Source organism: Lepisosteus platostomus, unplaced genomic scaffold (assembly GCF_059453375.1).
Source record: "Lepisosteus platostomus isolate fLepPlt1 unplaced genomic scaffold, fLepPlt1.hap1 Scaffold_120_H1, whole genome shotgun sequence".
Taxonomy (NCBI): domain Eukaryota; kingdom Metazoa; phylum Chordata; class Actinopteri; order Semionotiformes; family Lepisosteidae; genus Lepisosteus; species Lepisosteus platostomus.
In genome coordinates, this window is record NW_028291501.1 from 20800 (window position 1) to 38398 (window position 17599).

Here is a 17599-nt window from a genome sequence, read left to right on the forward strand (position 1 = left end):
TAAGCTAAGGAGGCCGGGCGGCTGGCGCCCCCTGCGGCTGCGGTCGTTGTCGGGCCGTTGACAGAAGATCAAAGAGCAGGGCCCCCGCCCGGGACTGGCAGGAAGGCAGGCGGGCAGGCAAGAGAGAGGGGGAGCAGAGTCCCGCGGCAGGCCTCTGGCTGCAGGGAGGCCGGCAGCTGCGCGGGTCCCGGGCTCCAGAGGAGTCGGCCTGCGCCACTGTGCGCCAGCGGAACGCCCGCGCGTCGGTCCGCGCCTTTGTGGGCATCGCTTCTCGGCCTTTTGGCTAAGATCAAGTGTAGTATCTGTTCTTATCAGTTTAATATCTGATACGTCCCCCATCGGGGGACCACATATTAAACGGATTTTTGGAACAGGGAGCTGGATCAGGAGCTTGCTCCGTCCTCTCCACGCATCGGCCCGGTATTGCAGCGCCTCCGGGAGCGGTGCACCACCTTCTCTCAGCGGTGAAAAGACAGACGTAGGTAGCTAGCGAGCGAGCGAGCGAGCGAAGTGGACTGGAGCTCCTTCTTCTCGGGTCTCGTCCCTCGTCCCCCATCTGTGTGTCTCTGTGTTCTGTCTCTCTCTCTCGCCCTCTCGGTTCCCGTGCTCCCTCTGTGCGCTTTCCCGCGTCTCGACTCTCTGGGCAAGCAGGCCGGCCCCCTTTTCGGCTCCCGTGCGTTTTCCCTCCAAAAAACTTAGGTTTTTCAGCCTTTTCCCAGGGAGGCAGGCGTGGCTTGCTTGCTTGCTTGCTTGCTTGCTTGCTTGCTTGCGTGCGTGTCCGTCCCCGTCCCTGCAGGCGGGCCCCTTTCGACAGCTGGGCGTTTTCCCTCCAAAAAACTTAGTATATCCACCTTTTCTTTCTTTTTTTTCGGCAGGCAGGCAGGCAGGCGTGTGTGCGCGCGCGTCCCCGTCCCTCCCTCCCTCCCGAGAGAGAGCTGCCCCTTGCCTCTGCCCGCAGGTGCTGGCGCTCGGCTTTGGCTTGCAGCCGGTTGGGCGCAGCTGCTGCCGGTGGGAGGGGCCTAAGCTAAGGAGGCCGGGCGGCTGGCGCCCCCTGCGGCTGCGGTCGTTGTCGGGCCGTTGACAGAAGATCAAAGAGCAGGGCCCCCGCCCGGGACTGGCAGGAAGGCAGGCGGGCAGGCAAGAGAGAGGGGGAGCAGAGTCCCGCGGCAGGCCTCTGGCTGCAGGGAGGCCGGCAGCTGCGCGGGTCCCGGGCTCCAGAGGAGTCGGCCTGCGCCACTGTGCGCCAGCGGAACGCCCGCGCGTCGGTCCGCGCCTTTGTGGGCATCGCTTCTCGGCCTTTTGGCTAAGATCAAGTGTAGTATCTGTTCTTATCAGTTTAATATCTGATACGTCCCCCATCGGGGGACCACATATTAAACGGATTTTTGGAACAGGGAGCTGGATCAGGAGCTTGCTCCGTCCTCTCCACGCATCGGCCCGGTATTGCAGCGCCTCCGGGAGCGGTGCACCACCTTCTCTCAGCGGTGAAAAGACAGACGTAGGTAGCTAGCGAGCGAGCGAGCGAGCGAAGTGGACTGGAGCTCCTTCTTCTCGGGTCTCGTCCCTCGTCCCCCATCTGTGTGTCTCTGTGTTCTGTCTCTCTCTCTCGCCCTCTCGGTTCCCGTGCTCCCTCTGTGCGCTTTCCCGCGTCTCGACTCTCTGGGCAAGCAGGCCGGCCCCCTTTTCGGCTCCCGTGCGTTTTCCCTCCAAAAAACTTAGGTTTTTCAGCCTTTTCCCAGGGAGGCAGGCGTGGCTTGCTTGCTTGCTTGCTTGCTTGCTTGCTTGCTTGCTTGCTTGCTTGCGTGCGTGTCCGTCCCCGTCCCTGCAGGCGGGCCCCTTTCGACAGCTGGGCGTTTTCCCTCCAAAAAACTTAGTATATCCACCTTTTCTTTCTTTTTTTTCGGCAGGCAGGCAGGCAGGCGTGTGTGCGCGCGCGTCCCCGTCCCTCCCTCCCTCCCGAGAGAGAGCTGCCCCTTGCCTCTGCCCGCAGGTGCTGGCGCTCGGCTTTGGCTTGCAGCCGGTTGGGCGCAGCTGCTGCCGGTGGGAGGGGCCTAAGCTAAGGAGGCCGGGCGGCTGGCGCCCCCTGCGGCTGCGGTCGTTGTCGGGCCGTTGACAGAAGATCAAAGAGCAGGGCCCCCGCCCGGGACTGGCAGGAAGGCAGGCGGGCAGGCAAGAGAGAGGGGGAGCAGAGTCCCGCGGCAGGCCTCTGGCTGCAGGGAGGCCGGCAGCTGCGCGGGTCCCGGGCTCCAGAGGAGTCGGCCTGCGCCACTGTGCGCCAGCGGAACGCCCGCGCGTCGGTCCGCGCCTTTGTGGGCATCGCTTCTCGGCCTTTTGGCTAAGATCAAGTGTAGTATCTGTTCTTATCAGTTTAATATCTGATACGTCCCCCATCGGGGGACCACATATTAAACGGATTTTTGGAACAGGGAGCTGGATCAGGAGCTTGCTCCGTCCTCTCCACGCATCGGCCCGGTATTGCAGCGCCTCCGGGAGCGGTGCACCACCTTCTCTCAGCGGTGAAAAGACAGACGTAGGTAGCTAGCGAGCGAGCGAGCGAGCGAAGTGGACTGGAGCTCCTTCTTCTCGGGTCTCGTCCCTCGTCCCCCATCTGTGTGTCTCTGTGTTCTGTCTCTCTCTCTCGCCCTCTCGGTTCCCGTGCTCCCTCTGTGCGCTTTCCCGCGTCTCGACTCTCTGGGCAAGCAGGCCGGCCCCCTTTTCGGCTCCCGTGCGTTTTCCCTCCAAAAAACTTAGGTTTTTCAGCCTTTTCCCAGGGAGGCAGGCGTGGCTTGCTTGCTTGCTTGCTTGCTTGCTTGCTTGCTTGCTTGCTTGCGTGCGTGTCCGTCCCCGTCCCTGCAGGCGGGCCCCTTTCGACAGCTGGGCGTTTTCCCTCCAAAAAACTTAGTATATCCACCTTTTCTTTCTTTTTTTTCGGCAGGCAGGCAGGCAGGCGTGTGTGCGCGCGCGTCCCCGTCCCTCCCTCCCTCCCGAGAGAGAGCTGCCCCTTGCCTCTGCCCGCAGGTGCTGGCGCTCGGCTTTGGCTTGCAGCCGGTTGGGCGCAGCTGCTGCCGGTGGGAGGGGCCTAAGCTAAGGAGGCCGGGCGGCTGGCGCCCCCTGCGGCTGCGGTCGTTGTCGGGCCGTTGACAGAAGATCAAAGAGCAGGGCCCCCGCCCGGGACTGGCAGGAAGGCAGGCGGGCAGGCAAGAGAGAGGGGGAGCAGAGTCCCGCGGCAGGCCTCTGGCTGCAGGGAGGCCGGCAGCTGCGCGGGTCCCGGGCTCCAGAGGAGTCGGCCTGCGCCACTGTGCGCCAGCGGAACGCCCGCGCGTCGGTCCGCGCCTTTGTGGGCATCGCTTCTCGGCCTTTTGGCTAAGATCAAGTGTAGTATCTGTTCTTATCAGTTTAATATCTGATACGTCCCCCATCGGGGGACCACATATTAAACGGATTTTTGGAACAGGGAGCTGGATCAGGAGCTTGCTCCGTCCTCTCCACGCATCGGCCCGGTATTGCAGCGCCTCCGGGAGCGGTGCACCACCTTCTCTCAGCGGTGAAAAGACAGACGTAGGTAGCTAGCGAGCGAGCGAGCGAGCGAAGTGGACTGGAGCTCCTTCTTCTCGGGTCTCGTCCCTCGTCCCCCATCTGTGTGTCTCTGTGTTCTGTCTCTCTCTCTCGCCCTCTCGGTTCCCGTGCTCCCTCTGTGCGCTTTCCCGCGTCTCGACTCTCTGGGCAAGCAGGCCGGCCCCCTTTTCGGCTCCCGTGCGTTTTCCCTCCAAAAAACTTAGGTTTTTCAGCCTTTTCCCAGGGAGGCAGGCGTGGCTTGCTTGCTTGCTTGCTTGCTTGCTTGCTTGCTTGCTTGCTTGCGTGCGTGTCCGTCCCCGTCCCTGCAGGCGGGCCCCTTTCGACAGCTGGGCGTTTTCCCTCCAAAAAACTTAGTATATCCACCTTTTCTTTCTTTTTTTTCGGCAGGCAGGCAGGCAGGCGTGTGTGCGCGCGCGTCCCCGTCCCTCCCTCCCTCCCGAGAGAGAGCTGCCCCTTGCCTCTGCCCGCAGGTGCTGGCGCTCGGCTTTGGCTTGCAGCCGGTTGGGCGCAGCTGCTGCCGGTGGGAGGGGCCTAAGCTAAGGAGGCCGGGCGGCTGGCGCCCCCTGCGGCTGCGGTCGTTGTCGGGCCGTTGACAGAAGATCAAAGAGCAGGGCCCCCGCCCGGGACTGGCAGGAAGGCAGGCGGGCAGGCAAGAGAGAGGGGGAGCAGAGTCCCGCGGCAGGCCTCTGGCTGCAGGGAGGCCGGCAGCTGCGCGGGTCCCGGGCTCCAGAGGAGTCGGCCTGCGCCACTGTGCGCCAGCGGAACGCCCGCGCGTCGGTCCGCGCCTTTGTGGGCATCGCTTCTCGGCCTTTTGGCTAAGATCAAGTGTAGTATCTGTTCTTATCAGTTTAATATCTGATACGTCCCCCATCGGGGGACCACATATTAAACGGATTTTTGGAACAGGGAGCTGGATCAGGAGCTTGCTCCGTCCTCTCCACGCATCGGCCCGGTATTGCAGCGCCTCCGGGAGCGGTGCACCACCTTCTCTCAGCGGTGAAAAGACAGACGTAGGTAGCTAGCGAGCGAGCGAGCGAGCGAAGTGGACTGGAGCTCCTTCTTCTCGGGTCTCGTCCCTCGTCCCCCATCTGTGTGTCTCTGTGTTCTGTCTCTCTCTCTCGCCCTCTCGGTTCCCGTGCTCCCTCTGTGCGCTTTCCCGCGTCTCGACTCTCTGGGCAAGCAGGCCGGCCCCCTTTTCGGCTCCCGTGCGTTTTCCCTCCAAAAAACTTAGGTTTTTCAGCCTTTTCCCAGGGAGGCAGGCGTGGCTTGCTTGCTTGCTTGCTTGCTTGCTTGCTTGCTTGCGTGCGTGTCCGTCCCCGTCCCTGCAGGCGGGCCCCTTTCGACAGCTGGGCGTTTTCCCTCCAAAAAACTTAGTATATCCACCTTTTCTTTCTTTTTTTTCGGCAGGCAGGCAGGCAGGCGTGTGTGCGCGCGCGTCCCCGTCCCTCCCTCCCTCCCGAGAGAGAGCTGCCCCTTGCCTCTGCCCGCAGGTGCTGGCGCTCGGCTTTGGCTTGCAGCCGGTTGGGCGCAGCTGCTGCCGGTGGGAGGGGCCTAAGCTAAGGAGGCCGGGCGGCTGGCGCCCCCTGCGGCTGCGGTCGTTGTCGGGCCGTTGACAGAAGATCAAAGAGCAGGGCCCCCGCCCGGGACTGGCAGGAAGGCAGGCGGGCAGGCAAGAGAGAGGGGGAGCAGAGTCCCGCGGCAGGCCTCTGGCTGCAGGGAGGCCGGCAGCTGCGCGGGTCCCGGGCTCCAGAGGAGTCGGCCTGCGCCACTGTGCGCCAGCGGAACGCCCGCGCGTCGGTCCGCGCCTTTGTGGGCATCGCTTCTCGGCCTTTTGGCTAAGATCAAGTGTAGTATCTGTTCTTATCAGTTTAATATCTGATACGTCCCCCATCGGGGGACCACATATTAAACGGATTTTTGGAACAGGGAGCTGGATCAGGAGCTTGCTCCGTCCTCTCCACGCATCGGCCCGGTATTGCAGCGCCTCCGGGAGCGGTGCACCACCTTCTCTCAGCGGTGAAAAGACAGACGTAGGTAGCTAGCGAGCGAGCGAGCGAGCGAAGTGGACTGGAGCTCCTTCTTCTCGGGTCTCGTCCCTCGTCCCCCATCTGTGTGTCTCTGTGTTCTGTCTCTCTCTCTCGCCCTCTCGGTTCCCGTGCTCCCTCTGTGCGCTTTCCCGCGTCTCGACTCTCTGGGCAAGCAGGCCGGCCCCCTTTTCGGCTCCCGTGCGTTTTCCCTCCAAAAAACTTAGGTTTTTCAGCCTTTTCCCAGGGAGGCAGGCGTGGCTTGCTTGCTTGCTTGCTTGCTTGCTTGCTTGCTTGCTTGCTTGCTTGCGTGCGTGTCCGTCCCCGTCCCTGCAGGCGGGCCCCTTTCGACAGCTGGGCGTTTTCCCTCCAAAAAACTTAGTATATCCACCTTTTCTTTCTTTTTTTTCGGCAGGCAGGCAGGCAGGCGTGTGTGCGCGCGCGTCCCCGTCCCTCCCTCCCTCCCGAGAGAGAGCTGCCCCTTGCCTCTGCCCGCAGGTGCTGGCGCTCGGCTTTGGCTTGCAGCCGGTTGGGCGCAGCTGCTGCCGGTGGGAGGGGCCTAAGCTAAGGAGGCCGGGCGGCTGGCGCCCCCTGCGGCTGCGGTCGTTGTCGGGCCGTTGACAGAAGATCAAAGAGCAGGGCCCCCGCCCGGGACTGGCAGGAAGGCAGGCGGGCAGGCAAGAGAGAGGGGGAGCAGAGTCCCGCGGCAGGCCTCTGGCTGCAGGGAGGCCGGCAGCTGCGCGGGTCCCGGGCTCCAGAGGAGTCGGCCTGCGCCACTGTGCGCCAGCGGAACGCCCGCGCGTCGGTCCGCGCCTTTGTGGGCATCGCTTCTCGGCCTTTTGGCTAAGATCAAGGTTTAAGCCGGCAAGCCCGCAATTCCGAGGTCTTAGTCCAGGGGGTCGGGAAGGCGGAAGGCGGAAGGCGGAACGGAGAGACGGACGGTGTGGTGGAGAGGTGGTTTGCGAGTGGAATTTTGCCTGGAGCGTGGAGTCGGTTTGGATTTCGGAGTTTGGAGACTGGAGTTTGCCTGGAGGAAGCTGACCTGGAAGTAAGAAGACCAGAGGACGACAGTTTTTGTTCCGGAGGACGACGATGGGTGAGCGCAGAGCGTTTTCGGCGGCGGGGGATCTCTTGTCCCGAGAGGGGCGAATGAGAGACTCGGTGCGCTTTGTCTTGAAGGAAGCAGATGTTGGACGGGAATTTTTGGACAGAGCTGTGTTTGAACAACGGATCTTGGTTGGGTTTTTTGCTTTGAAACTAGAAGATGTGTTTTGTTTACAGGATTTTCCTGTCAAAGGAACTATGGATTTGACTTTGGCCTCAGACGCTATTTGTCGCAGAGTGTGGAGTAAAGTGTTGGCGTGCAAAGAAGCGGAACCGTTGAATGTATTTTTTGTGGAGCCTTTATTTGAGAGAGAGTTAAGGCCTTTACAGATGCACATGTTCAATCCGTTTTTTCCGGAAGGGGAGATATTGTTTTGGTTGAAGAGATATGTGGACATACAAGGTGCTGGACACAAGGTGTTGGATGTCAATAGATATTGGACGGGAAGGTGGAAGTACCTGGTCCGTTTCCGGGCCAGTGCGGCCTCGGGAGGGGACGTGGTGCACCCGCCCGCCAACTTTATGATTGGAGGGAATCGAGGGTATTTGTTTTACCCGGGACAACCGACAGGTTGCCACAAGTGTGGAAAGCAGGGCCACTTTGCGGCCCAGTGTCAGAGTGTGATATGTAGAAGGTGTGGGGAGGAGGGGCATAGAATTTCAGAGTGTAAGGTGGAGGCGTCATGTAATTTGTGTGGGAAGTCAGAACATCTGTATAACAGATGCCCGAAACGTGTTAAATCTTATGCAGCAGTAGTTACTGGAACAATGGCAAGTAGGGCAGAGCGGAGTGCAGGAGGAGAAAAAGTAGTGGGAAGGACAGAAATGAGTGGTGACGAGGGGCCTTCAGTTCGGCGGAAGGCTCCTGCTCTTACAGTGACACTTGGGAAGAGAGCGGCAGCAGAGGATTTAGAAGACTCAGAGGGGACTGAAGAGTCGAACGGAATGTTGCGGACAGGACAAACGGGCACAGACGGAGAAGGTGGAGACTGGACGGTAGTGAAAGGAGGGAAGGGAGTGAAGCGGAAACCGGTTAAAGAGAAGGGAATAGTGGAGAAGGCAGTAGAGAGTGGGAACTCTTATGCTGCGCTAGCAGTGGAAGAAACAGTAGTGGAGGAAAGGAAAGAATGGGGTGAATCTCAGATGGAGTGCATAAGTGAGTTAGAGAGCGGGGATCTTCCGGACAGTGAGGAGGGACTCTCAGAAGAGGCATCAACGAGTGGGGAAGAAGAAGGAGGGACATCTGAGGAGGACGGAATGGGGGTAGTTCAGGATGTGGGGCAGGAGGAGTGTGTTGAAGAGAAAGAGATGCTGAGCAAGGAAGGATCTGAAGAGGGGACATCCGGGGAGGATGGATCCGGAGTAGTTCAGGGCACGGGGCAGGAACGGATTGCTAGAGAAAAAGAGTTTCAGAGAGTGTTAGGGCGCTGGTGTTTAAGGCGTTTAGATAGGATTCAATGGTCTAAAGGGAAGGATACTCCGTGGGAATGGAAAAGAGACAGGGAAAAGTTTACTAAATTTAGGATCTTGACGATACCCCCTGATTTTGACTTTAATGTCCGGGATGAGGAGATTATAGAGGGAACAAATTTAAGGGAGAGGATTTACGATTTTATTAAATTTGAATACCAGCTGGAGGGATCTAGGGTGACGGCAATGAGGGTGTCAGGACAGAGGGAGGAAGAGTGTAACAGGGTACTAACAGAGATTTTTGAGCTTTTGCAACGGAAGAAAGAGAGAGAAAAGGGAAAAGAGGGAAAGGGATGATTGCAAAAGGGGCAGGATTATGGAGATAGGGAAGGTGGGGTTAGGGTAAAAATTCCGGGGAAGGTTTCATGGATAAGGAGTTATGGATGTGAAGATACTATTGTTTGGTATGTATGTTCAGGTGGGAGTGGAAGTGGGTAGGGTTAGGTATAAAATGAGGAAAGGAGGTTAATTTGAATAAGGGGTGGGACTATGGAAATGTGGTTCTTTGGGGATAGTGAGTAACATGATTTGGGATTTAATGTAAGAGAATACGGACGGTTAAAGGATGTATGTTTGTCGTGTAACGTTTCAGTTTGAAGTGGGAGGCTTAAGATGAGGGTTTTATGTTAAATTATGAATGTGTTTTGTGTTACCCTGGGTTGTTGTGCGGGGTTGTTATGTTGGGTGGGGTTGTTATGTTTTATTAGAAGTGTGGTTGTTGTGTTTAATGTTTGGTAGAATAATGAACTGTAATGAACTGTTTTCAAATAAAAAAAAAAAAAAAAAAAATCTGTTCTTATCAGTTTAATATCTGATACGTCCCCCATCGGGGGACCACATATTAAACGGATTTTTGGAACAGGGAGCTGGATCAGGAGCTTGCTCCGTCCTCTCCACGCATCGGCCCGGTATTGCAGCGCCTCCGGGAGCGGTGCACCACCTTCTCTCAGCGGTGAAAAGACAGACGTAGGTAGCTAGCGAGCGAGCGAGCGAGCGAAGTGGACTGGAGCTCCTTCTTCTCGGGTCTCGTCCCTCGTCCCCCATCTGTGTGTCTCTGTGTTCTGTCTCTCTCTCTCGCCCTCTCGGTTCCCGTGCTCCCTCTGTGCGCTTTCCCGCGTCTCGACTCTCTGGGCAAGCAGGCCGGCCCCCTTTTCGGCTCCCGTGCGTTTTCCCTCCAAAAAACTTAGGTTTTTCAGCCTTTTCCCAGGGAGGCAGGCGTGGCTTGCTTGCTTGCTTGCTTGCTTGCTTGCTTGCTTGCTTGCGTGCGTGTCCGTCCCCGTCCCTGCAGGCGGGCCCCTTTCGACAGCTGGGCGTTTTCCCTCCAAAAAACTTAGTATATCCACCTTTTCTTTCTTTTTTTTCGGCAGGCAGGCAGGCAGGCGTGTGTGCGCGCGCGTCCCCGTCCCTCCCTCCCTCCCGAGAGAGAGCTGCCCCTTGCCTCTGCCCGCAGGTGCTGGCGCTCGGCTTTGGCTTGCAGCCGGTTGGGCGCAGCTGCTGCCGGTGGGAGGGGCCTAAGCTAAGGAGGCCGGGCGGCTGGCGCCCCCTGCGGCTGCGGTCGTTGTCGGGCCGTTGACAGAAGATCAAAGAGCAGGGCCCCCGCCCGGGACTGGCAGGAAGGCAGGCGGGCAGGCAAGAGAGAGGGGGAGCAGAGTCCCGCGGCAGGCCTCTGGCTGCAGGGAGGCCGGCAGCTGCGCGGGTCCCGGGCTCCAGAGGAGTCGGCCTGCGCCACTGTGCGCCAGCGGAACGCCCGCGCGTCGGTCCGCGCCTTTGTGGGCATCGCTTCTCGGCCTTTTGGCTAAGATCAAGTGTAGTATCTGTTCTTATCAGTTTAATATCTGATACGTCCCCCATCGGGGGACCACATATTAAACGGATTTTTGGAACAGGGAGCTGGATCAGGAGCTTGCTCCGTCCTCTCCACGCATCGGCCCGGTATTGCAGCGCCTCCGGGAGCGGTGCACCACCTTCTCTCAGCGGTGAAAAGACAGACGTAGGTAGCTAGCGAGCGAGCGAGCGAGCGAAGTGGACTGGAGCTCCTTCTTCTCGGGTCTCGTCCCTCGTCCCCCATCTGTGTGTCTCTGTGTTCTGTCTCTCTCTCTCGCCCTCTCGGTTCCCGTGCTCCCTCTGTGCGCTTTCCCGCGTCTCGACTCTCTGGGCAAGCAGGCCGGCCCCCTTTTCGGCTCCCGTGCGTTTTCCCTCCAAAAAACTTAGGTTTTTCAGCCTTTTCCCAGGGAGGCAGGCGTGGCTTGCTTGCTTGCTTGCTTGCTTGCTTGCTTGCTTGCGTGCGTGTCCGTCCCCGTCCCTGCAGGCGGGCCCCTTTCGACAGCTGGGCGTTTTCCCTCCAAAAAACTTAGTATATCCACCTTTTCTTTCTTTTTTTTCGGCAGGCAGGCAGGCAGGCGTGTGTGCGCGCGCGTCCCCGTCCCTCCCTCCCTCCCGAGAGAGAGCTGCCCCTTGCCTCTGCCCGCAGGTGCTGGCGCTCGGCTTTGGCTTGCAGCCGGTTGGGCGCAGCTGCTGCCGGTGGGAGGGGCCTAAGCTAAGGAGGCCGGGCGGCTGGCGCCCCCTGCGGCTGCGGTCGTTGTCGGGCCGTTGACAGAAGATCAAAGAGCAGGGCCCCCGCCCGGGACTGGCAGGAAGGCAGGCGGGCAGGCAAGAGAGAGGGGGAGCAGAGTCCCGCGGCAGGCCTCTGGCTGCAGGGAGGCCGGCAGCTGCGCGGGTCCCGGGCTCCAGAGGAGTCGGCCTGCGCCACTGTGCGCCAGCGGAACGCCCGCGCGTCGGTCCGCGCCTTTGTGGGCATCGCTTCTCGGCCTTTTGGCTAAGATCAAGTGTAGTATCTGTTCTTATCAGTTTAATATCTGATACGTCCCCCATCGGGGGACCACATATTAAACGGATTTTTGGAACAGGGAGCTGGATCAGGAGCTTGCTCCGTCCTCTCCACGCATCGGCCCGGTATTGCAGCGCCTCCGGGAGCGGTGCACCACCTTCTCTCAGCGGTGAAAAGACAGACGTAGGTAGCTAGCGAGCGAGCGAGCGAGCGAAGTGGACTGGAGCTCCTTCTTCTCGGGTCTCGTCCCTCGTCCCCCATCTGTGTGTCTCTGTGTTCTGTCTCTCTCTCTCGCCCTCTCGGTTCCCGTGCTCCCTCTGTGCGCTTTCCCGCGTCTCGACTCTCTGGGCAAGCAGGCCGGCCCCCTTTTCGGCTCCCGTGCGTTTTCCCTCCAAAAAACTTAGGTTTTTCAGCCTTTTCCCAGGGAGGCAGGCGTGGCTTGCTTGCTTGCTTGCTTGCTTGCTTGCTTGCTTGCTTGCGTGCGTGTCCGTCCCCGTCCCTGCAGGCGGGCCCCTTTCGACAGCTGGGCGTTTTCCCTCCAAAAAACTTAGTATATCCACCTTTTCTTTCTTTTTTTTCGGCAGGCAGGCAGGCAGGCGTGTGTGCGCGCGCGTCCCCGTCCCTCCCTCCCTCCCGAGAGAGAGCTGCCCCTTGCCTCTGCCCGCAGGTGCTGGCGCTCGGCTTTGGCTTGCAGCCGGTTGGGCGCAGCTGCTGCCGGTGGGAGGGGCCTAAGCTAAGGAGGCCGGGCGGCTGGCGCCCCCTGCGGCTGCGGTCGTTGTCGGGCCGTTGACAGAAGATCAAAGAGCAGGGCCCCCGCCCGGGACTGGCAGGAAGGCAGGCGGGCAGGCAAGAGAGAGGGGGAGCAGAGTCCCGCGGCAGGCCTCTGGCTGCAGGGAGGCCGGCAGCTGCGCGGGTCCCGGGCTCCAGAGGAGTCGGCCTGCGCCACTGTGCGCCAGCGGAACGCCCGCGCGTCGGTCCGCGCCTTTGTGGGCATCGCTTCTCGGCCTTTTGGCTAAGATCAAGTGTAGTATCTGTTCTTATCAGTTTAATATCTGATACGTCCCCCATCGGGGGACCACATATTAAACGGATTTTTGGAACAGGGAGCTGGATCAGGAGCTTGCTCCGTCCTCTCCACGCATCGGCCCGGTATTGCAGCGCCTCCGGGAGCGGTGCACCACCTTCTCTCAGCGGTGAAAAGACAGACGTAGGTAGCTAGCGAGCGAGCGAGCGAGCGAAGTGGACTGGAGCTCCTTCTTCTCGGGTCTCGTCCCTCGTCCCCCATCTGTGTGTCTCTGTGTTCTGTCTCTCTCTCTCGCCCTCTCGGTTCCCGTGCTCCCTCTGTGCGCTTTCCCGCGTCTCGACTCTCTGGGCAAGCAGGCCGGCCCCCTTTTCGGCTCCCGTGCGTTTTCCCTCCAAAAAACTTAGGTTTTTCAGCCTTTTCCCAGGGAGGCAGGCGTGGCTTGCTTGCTTGCTTGCTTGCTTGCTTGCTTGCTTGCTTGCTTGCTTGCGTGCGTGTCCGTCCCCGTCCCTGCAGGCGGGCCCCTTTCGACAGCTGGGCGTTTTCCCTCCAAAAAACTTAGTATATCCACCTTTTCTTTCTTTTTTTTCGGCAGGCAGGCAGGCAGGCGTGTGTGCGCGCGCGTCCCCGTCCCTCCCTCCCTCCCGAGAGAGAGCTGCCCCTTGCCTCTGCCCGCAGGTGCTGGCGCTCGGCTTTGGCTTGCAGCCGGTTGGGCGCAGCTGCTGCCGGTGGGAGGGGCCTAAGCTAAGGAGGCCGGGCGGCTGGCGCCCCCTGCGGCTGCGGTCGTTGTCGGGCCGTTGACAGAAGATCAAAGAGCAGGGCCCCCGCCCGGGACTGGCAGGAAGGCAGGCGGGCAGGCAAGAGAGAGGGGGAGCAGAGTCCCGCGGCAGGCCTCTGGCTGCAGGGAGGCCGGCAGCTGCGCGGGTCCCGGGCTCCAGAGGAGTCGGCCTGCGCCACTGTGCGCCAGCGGAACGCCCGCGCGTCGGTCCGCGCCTTTGTGGGCATCGCTTCTCGGCCTTTTGGCTAAGATCAAGGTTTAAGCCGGCAAGCCCGCAATTCCGAGGTCTTAGTCCAGGGGGTCGGGAAGGCGAGGATGGATGCTGATGGGAAGGAACGACGGCTGAAGGTTGGAGTGGCGGACGAGGAGGACGACAAGGAGGATTGCTGAGAGGTGAAGATTTGGACGGCGGTTACCTGGAGGTTGCGGAAGGAGGTGGAGAGACGGTTGGCTGGTGCGATGGCAGGAGCGTTTGGGCCGAGGAAGGAGCGGAGGAAGAACTCCCTTCGCTTCGTGGTGCGAGGACGAGACGGTCTGGGAACATGGAACAGAGGGAAGTTTAAGGATTTGATTTTGAAACAATTTTTGGGAGTTAAGATGACGGATTTGGTGGTTTTGCAAGATTTTTGTGAGCGGGGGATTTTTGATTTGACTTTGACTTCTGAGGCTTTGGTTTGTGAACTATGGGAGGTAATACAGGCACGAAAGGAAGAGGCTCCTTTGAACCTCTTTAAAGTGGAACCGTGGTTTGCGGGGAACTTGAGGTGCATGACAGTTTTTGTGTTGGATCCCTTCGTTTCGGAGGAGGATATTGAGGTGTTTTTGAGGAAGCATGTGATACTGCATGGGAAAGGGAAGAAAGAACGGGATGAAGATGGTGTATGGACTGGGAAGAGGAAGTACTGGATGAGTCTGCGTCAGTGTTCGACGGCGGAGGAGGGGGTACTTCACCCCCCGGCGTTTTTTGAAATGGGGACAGACAGGGCATACCTGGTTTATCCAGGCCAGCCCCGTGTGTGTTGGACATGTCTTGAACTGGGTCATTATGCAATACAGTGTAAGAGTATGAGCTGCAGTCGGTGTGGATCAAGGAATCATAGGGCAAAAGACTGTGTAAGGTGTTTCGTATGTGGGGAAAGTGGTCATTTGCAAAGGGATTGTTTGAAGGGAAAGAGAAGAGTTATGGAACAGAAAGACAGTTTGATGGATCAAAAGGGGACGGGGGAAGGGGACAGAGTTGTTGGAAAGAAGGAGGGGGGTTTGGGATGGAAGAGGGTACGGAGAGTGGAGAAGAATATGGAACAGAAAGGTGAAATTATGAAAGGAGGGCGGAGTGCGGATGTTGACAAGTTGAGGGATCAGAAGGGGACTGGGGAAGGGGACAGAGTTGGTGGACAGAAGGGGGGGGGTTTGGGAAGGAAGAGGGTACGGAGAGTGGAGAGGAACATGGGAAAGCAAGGTGAAATTGTGGGAAGTATAGAGTTTTGTGATACAGATGAAGATAGTGTTTCGGATGATTTATCAGGTGTGGAAAGCATAACGACGAGTGAGATGGATAGAGATAGCGATAGTAGTATGGATGGAATGATGGATCAGCAATGCTTGGTTTCGGTGTGTACGAGTACGACGGATGGAGTGTGTATAAGGAATGCTAAAGAGAAGTGAGGGGAGGAAGAAGGGGTAAGGACGGTTTTGAAGTAAGTCGATGGTATTTGCATAAGGGGCGGGATTATGGAAATTAAGTCTATTTGGTTTACGGAGGAATAAGGTGTGGGAGGGAATGAGTTATTGTGTATGGTGAAAGATGGATTGGGGTTTGGTTTGTCGCGTAAGAATTTAAGTTTGAATTAGGATGATTTGTATGGAATAAGATGACAGTTTGATTTGAAGATGATGATCGGTTTATGTTAGGTTACCATGAGTGGTTGTATGGGTTTATTATTTGGATTGGTCTGTAATGGTTTATGTGTTTTGTTCGAATTCTGGTGGTTGTGTTTGTAAATTATGGTTGAAATTTATACGGATGTAAAATTATAGAAATTTAAATGAACTGTTTTCTAATAAAAAAAAAAAAAAAAAAAAAAAAAAATCTGTTCTTATCAGTTTAATATCTGATACGTCCCCCATCGGGGGACCACATATTAAACGGATTTTTGGAACAGGGAGCTGGATCAGGAGCTTGCTCCGTCCTCTCCACGCATCGGCCCGGTATTGCAGCGCCTCCGGGAGCGGTGCACCACCTTCTCTCAGCGGTGAAAAGACAGACGTAGGTAGCTAGCGAGCGAGCGAGCGAGCGAAGTGGACTGGAGCTCCTTCTTCTCGGGTCTCGTCCCTCGTCCCCCATCTGTGTGTCTCTGTGTTCTGTCTCTCTCTCTCGCCCTCTCGGTTCCCGTGCTCCCTCTGTGCGCTTTCCCGCGTCTCGACTCTCTGGGCAAGCAGGCCGGCCCCCTTTTCGGCTCCCGTGCGTTTTCCCTCCAAAAAACTTAGGTTTTTCAGCCTTTTCCCAGGGAGGCAGGCGTGGCTTGCTTGCTTGCTTGCTTGCTTGCTTGCTTGCTTGCTTGCTTGCGTGCGTGTCCGTCCCCGTCCCTGCAGGCGGGCCCCTTTCGACAGCTGGGCGTTTTCCCTCCAAAAAACTTAGTATATCCACCTTTTCTTTCTTTTTTTTCGGCAGGCAGGCAGGCAGGCGTGTGTGCGCGCGCGTCCCCGTCCCTCCCTCCCTCCCGAGAGAGAGCTGCCCCTTGCCTCTGCCCGCAGGTGCTGGCGCTCGGCTTTGGCTTGCAGCCGGTTGGGCGCAGCTGCTGCCGGTGGGAGGGGCCTAAGCTAAGGAGGCCGGGCGGCTGGCGCCCCCTGCGGCTGCGGTCGTTGTCGGGCCGTTGACAGAAGATCAAAGAGCAGGGCCCCCGCCCGGGACTGGCAGGAAGGCAGGCGGGCAGGCAAGAGAGAGGGGGAGCAGAGTCCCGCGGCAGGCCTCTGGCTGCAGGGAGGCCGGCAGCTGCGCGGGTCCCGGGCTCCAGAGGAGTCGGCCTGCGCCACTGTGCGCCAGCGGAACGCCCGCGCGTCGGTCCGCGCCTTTGTGGGCATCGCTTCTCGGCCTTTTGGCTAAGATCAAGTGTAGTATCTGTTCTTATCAGTTTAATATCTGATACGTCCCCCATCGGGGGACCACATATTAAACGGATTTTTGGAACAGGGAGCTGGATCAGGAGCTTGCTCCGTCCTCTCCACGCATCGGCCCGGTATTGCAGCGCCTCCGGGAGCGGTGCACCACCTTCTCTCAGCGGTGAAAAGACAGACGTAGGTAGCTAGCGAGCGAGCGAGCGAGCGAAGTGGACTGGAGCTCCTTCTTCTCGGGTCTCGTCCCTCGTCCCCCATCTGTGTGTCTCTGTGTTCTGTCTCTCTCTCTCGCCCTCTCGGTTCCCGTGCTCCCTCTGTGCGCTTTCCCGCGTCTCGACTCTCTGGGCAAGCAGGCCGGCCCCCTTTTCGGCTCCCGTGCGTTTTCCCTCCAAAAAACTTAGGTTTTTCAGCCTTTTCCCAGGGAGGCAGGCGTGGCTTGCTTGCTTGCTTGCTTGCTTGCTTGCTTGCTTGCTTGCGTGCGTGTCCGTCCCCGTCCCTGCAGGCGGGCCCCTTTCGACAGCTGGGCGTTTTCCCTCCAAAAAACTTAGTATATCCACCTTTTCTTTCTTTTTTTTCGGCAGGCAGGCAGGCAGGCGTGTGTGCGCGCGCGTCCCCGTCCCTCCCTCCCTCCCGAGAGAGAGCTGCCCCTTGCCTCTGCCCGCAGGTGCTGGCGCTCGGCTTTGGCTTGCAGCCGGTTGGGCGCAGCTGCTGCCGGTGGGAGGGGCCTAAGCTAAGGAGGCCGGGCGGCTGGCGCCCCCTGCGGCTGCGGTCGTTGTCGGGCCGTTGACAGAAGATCAAAGAGCAGGGCCCCCGCCCGGGACTGGCAGGAAGGCAGGCGGGCAGGCAAGAGAGAGGGGGAGCAGAGTCCCGCGGCAGGCCTCTGGCTGCAGGGAGGCCGGCAGCTGCGCGGGTCCCGGGCTCCAGAGGAGTCGGCCTGCGCCACTGTGCGCCAGCGGAACGCCCGCGCGTCGGTCCGCGCCTTTGTGGGCATCGCTTCTCGGCCTTTTGGCTAAGATCAAGTGTAGTATCTGTTCTTATCAGTTTAATATCTGATACGTCCCCCATCGGGGGACCACATATTAAACGGATTTTTGGAACAGGGAGCTGGATCAGGAGCTTGCTCCGTCCTCTCCACGCATCGGCCCGGTATTGCAGCGCCTCCGGGAGCGGTGCACCACCTTCTCTCAGCGGTGAAAAGACAGACGTAGGTAGCTAGCGAGCGAGCGAGCGAGCGAAGTGGACTGGAGCTCCTTCTTCTCGGGTCTCGTCCCTCGTCCCCCATCTGTGTGTCTCTGTGTTCTGTCTCTCTCTCTCGCCCTCTCGGTTCCCGTGCTCCCTCTGTGCGCTTTCCCGCGTCTCGACTCTCTGGGCAAGCAGGCCGGCCCCCTTTTCGGCTCCCGTGCGTTTTCCCTCCAAAAAACTTAGGTTTTTCAGCCTTTTCCCAGGGAGGCAGGCGTGGCTTGCTTGCTTGCTTGCTTGCTTGCTTGCTTGCTTGCTTGCTTGCTTGCGTGCGTGTCCGTCCCCGTCCCTGCAGGCGGGCCCCTTTCGACAGCTGGGCGTTTTCCCTCCAAAAAACTTAGTATATCCACCTTTTCTTTCTTTTTTTTCGGCAGGCAGGCAGGCAGGCGTGTGTGCGCGCGCGTCCCCGTCCCTCCCTCCCTCCCGAGAGAGAGCTGCCCCTTGCC

The 17599-nt window shown here is 59.1% G+C and overlaps 13 non-coding genes across 13 annotated transcripts; all 13 read left to right on the forward strand.

Annotated features, from left to right (window-relative positions):
- The first annotated feature begins 263 nt into the window (after window positions 1-263).
- LOC148637380 (U2 spliceosomal RNA) lies at window positions 264-454 on the forward strand. The gene has a single exon (XR_015931462.1). It is a non-coding gene; the product is annotated as a U2 spliceosomal RNA (small nuclear RNA).
- Window positions 455-1283: 829 nt separating this feature from the next.
- Window positions 1284-1474, forward strand: LOC148637381 (U2 spliceosomal RNA). Its single transcript, XR_015931463.1, has one exon. It is a non-coding gene; the product is annotated as a U2 spliceosomal RNA (small nuclear RNA).
- An 841-nt stretch (window positions 1475-2315) lies between these two features.
- On the forward strand, window positions 2316-2506 carry LOC148637382 (U2 spliceosomal RNA). Its single transcript, XR_015931464.1, has one exon. It is a non-coding gene; the product is annotated as a U2 spliceosomal RNA (small nuclear RNA).
- An 837-nt stretch (window positions 2507-3343) lies between these two features.
- LOC148637383 (U2 spliceosomal RNA) lies at window positions 3344-3534 on the forward strand. The gene has a single exon (XR_015931465.1). It is a non-coding gene; the product is annotated as a U2 spliceosomal RNA (small nuclear RNA).
- Window positions 3535-4371: 837 nt separating this feature from the next.
- LOC148637384 (U2 spliceosomal RNA) lies at window positions 4372-4562 on the forward strand. Its single transcript, XR_015931466.1, has one exon. It is a non-coding gene; the product is annotated as a U2 spliceosomal RNA (small nuclear RNA).
- Window positions 4563-5391: 829 nt separating this feature from the next.
- LOC148637385 (U2 spliceosomal RNA) lies at window positions 5392-5582 on the forward strand. Its single transcript, XR_015931468.1, has one exon. It is a non-coding gene; the product is annotated as a U2 spliceosomal RNA (small nuclear RNA).
- A 3347-nt stretch (window positions 5583-8929) lies between these two features.
- LOC148637386 (U2 spliceosomal RNA) lies at window positions 8930-9116 on the forward strand. Its single transcript, XR_015931450.1, has one exon. It is a non-coding gene; the product is annotated as a U2 spliceosomal RNA (small nuclear RNA).
- Window positions 9117-9949: 833 nt separating this feature from the next.
- Window positions 9950-10140, forward strand: LOC148637387 (U2 spliceosomal RNA). Its single transcript, XR_015931469.1, has one exon. It is a non-coding gene; the product is annotated as a U2 spliceosomal RNA (small nuclear RNA).
- An 829-nt stretch (window positions 10141-10969) lies between these two features.
- On the forward strand, window positions 10970-11160 carry LOC148637388 (U2 spliceosomal RNA). Its single transcript, XR_015931470.1, has one exon. It is a non-coding gene; the product is annotated as a U2 spliceosomal RNA (small nuclear RNA).
- Window positions 11161-11993: 833 nt separating this feature from the next.
- Window positions 11994-12184, forward strand: LOC148637389 (U2 spliceosomal RNA). Its single transcript, XR_015931471.1, has one exon. It is a non-coding gene; the product is annotated as a U2 spliceosomal RNA (small nuclear RNA).
- Window positions 12185-14848: 2664 nt separating this feature from the next.
- Window positions 14849-15042, forward strand: LOC148637390 (U2 spliceosomal RNA). Its single transcript, XR_015931452.1, has one exon. It is a non-coding gene; the product is annotated as a U2 spliceosomal RNA (small nuclear RNA).
- Window positions 15043-15879: 837 nt separating this feature from the next.
- LOC148637391 (U2 spliceosomal RNA) lies at window positions 15880-16070 on the forward strand. The gene has a single exon (XR_015931472.1). It is a non-coding gene; the product is annotated as a U2 spliceosomal RNA (small nuclear RNA).
- An 833-nt stretch (window positions 16071-16903) lies between these two features.
- LOC148637392 (U2 spliceosomal RNA) lies at window positions 16904-17094 on the forward strand. The gene has a single exon (XR_015931473.1). It is a non-coding gene; the product is annotated as a U2 spliceosomal RNA (small nuclear RNA).
- The last annotated feature ends 505 nt before the right edge of the window (window positions 17095-17599 follow it).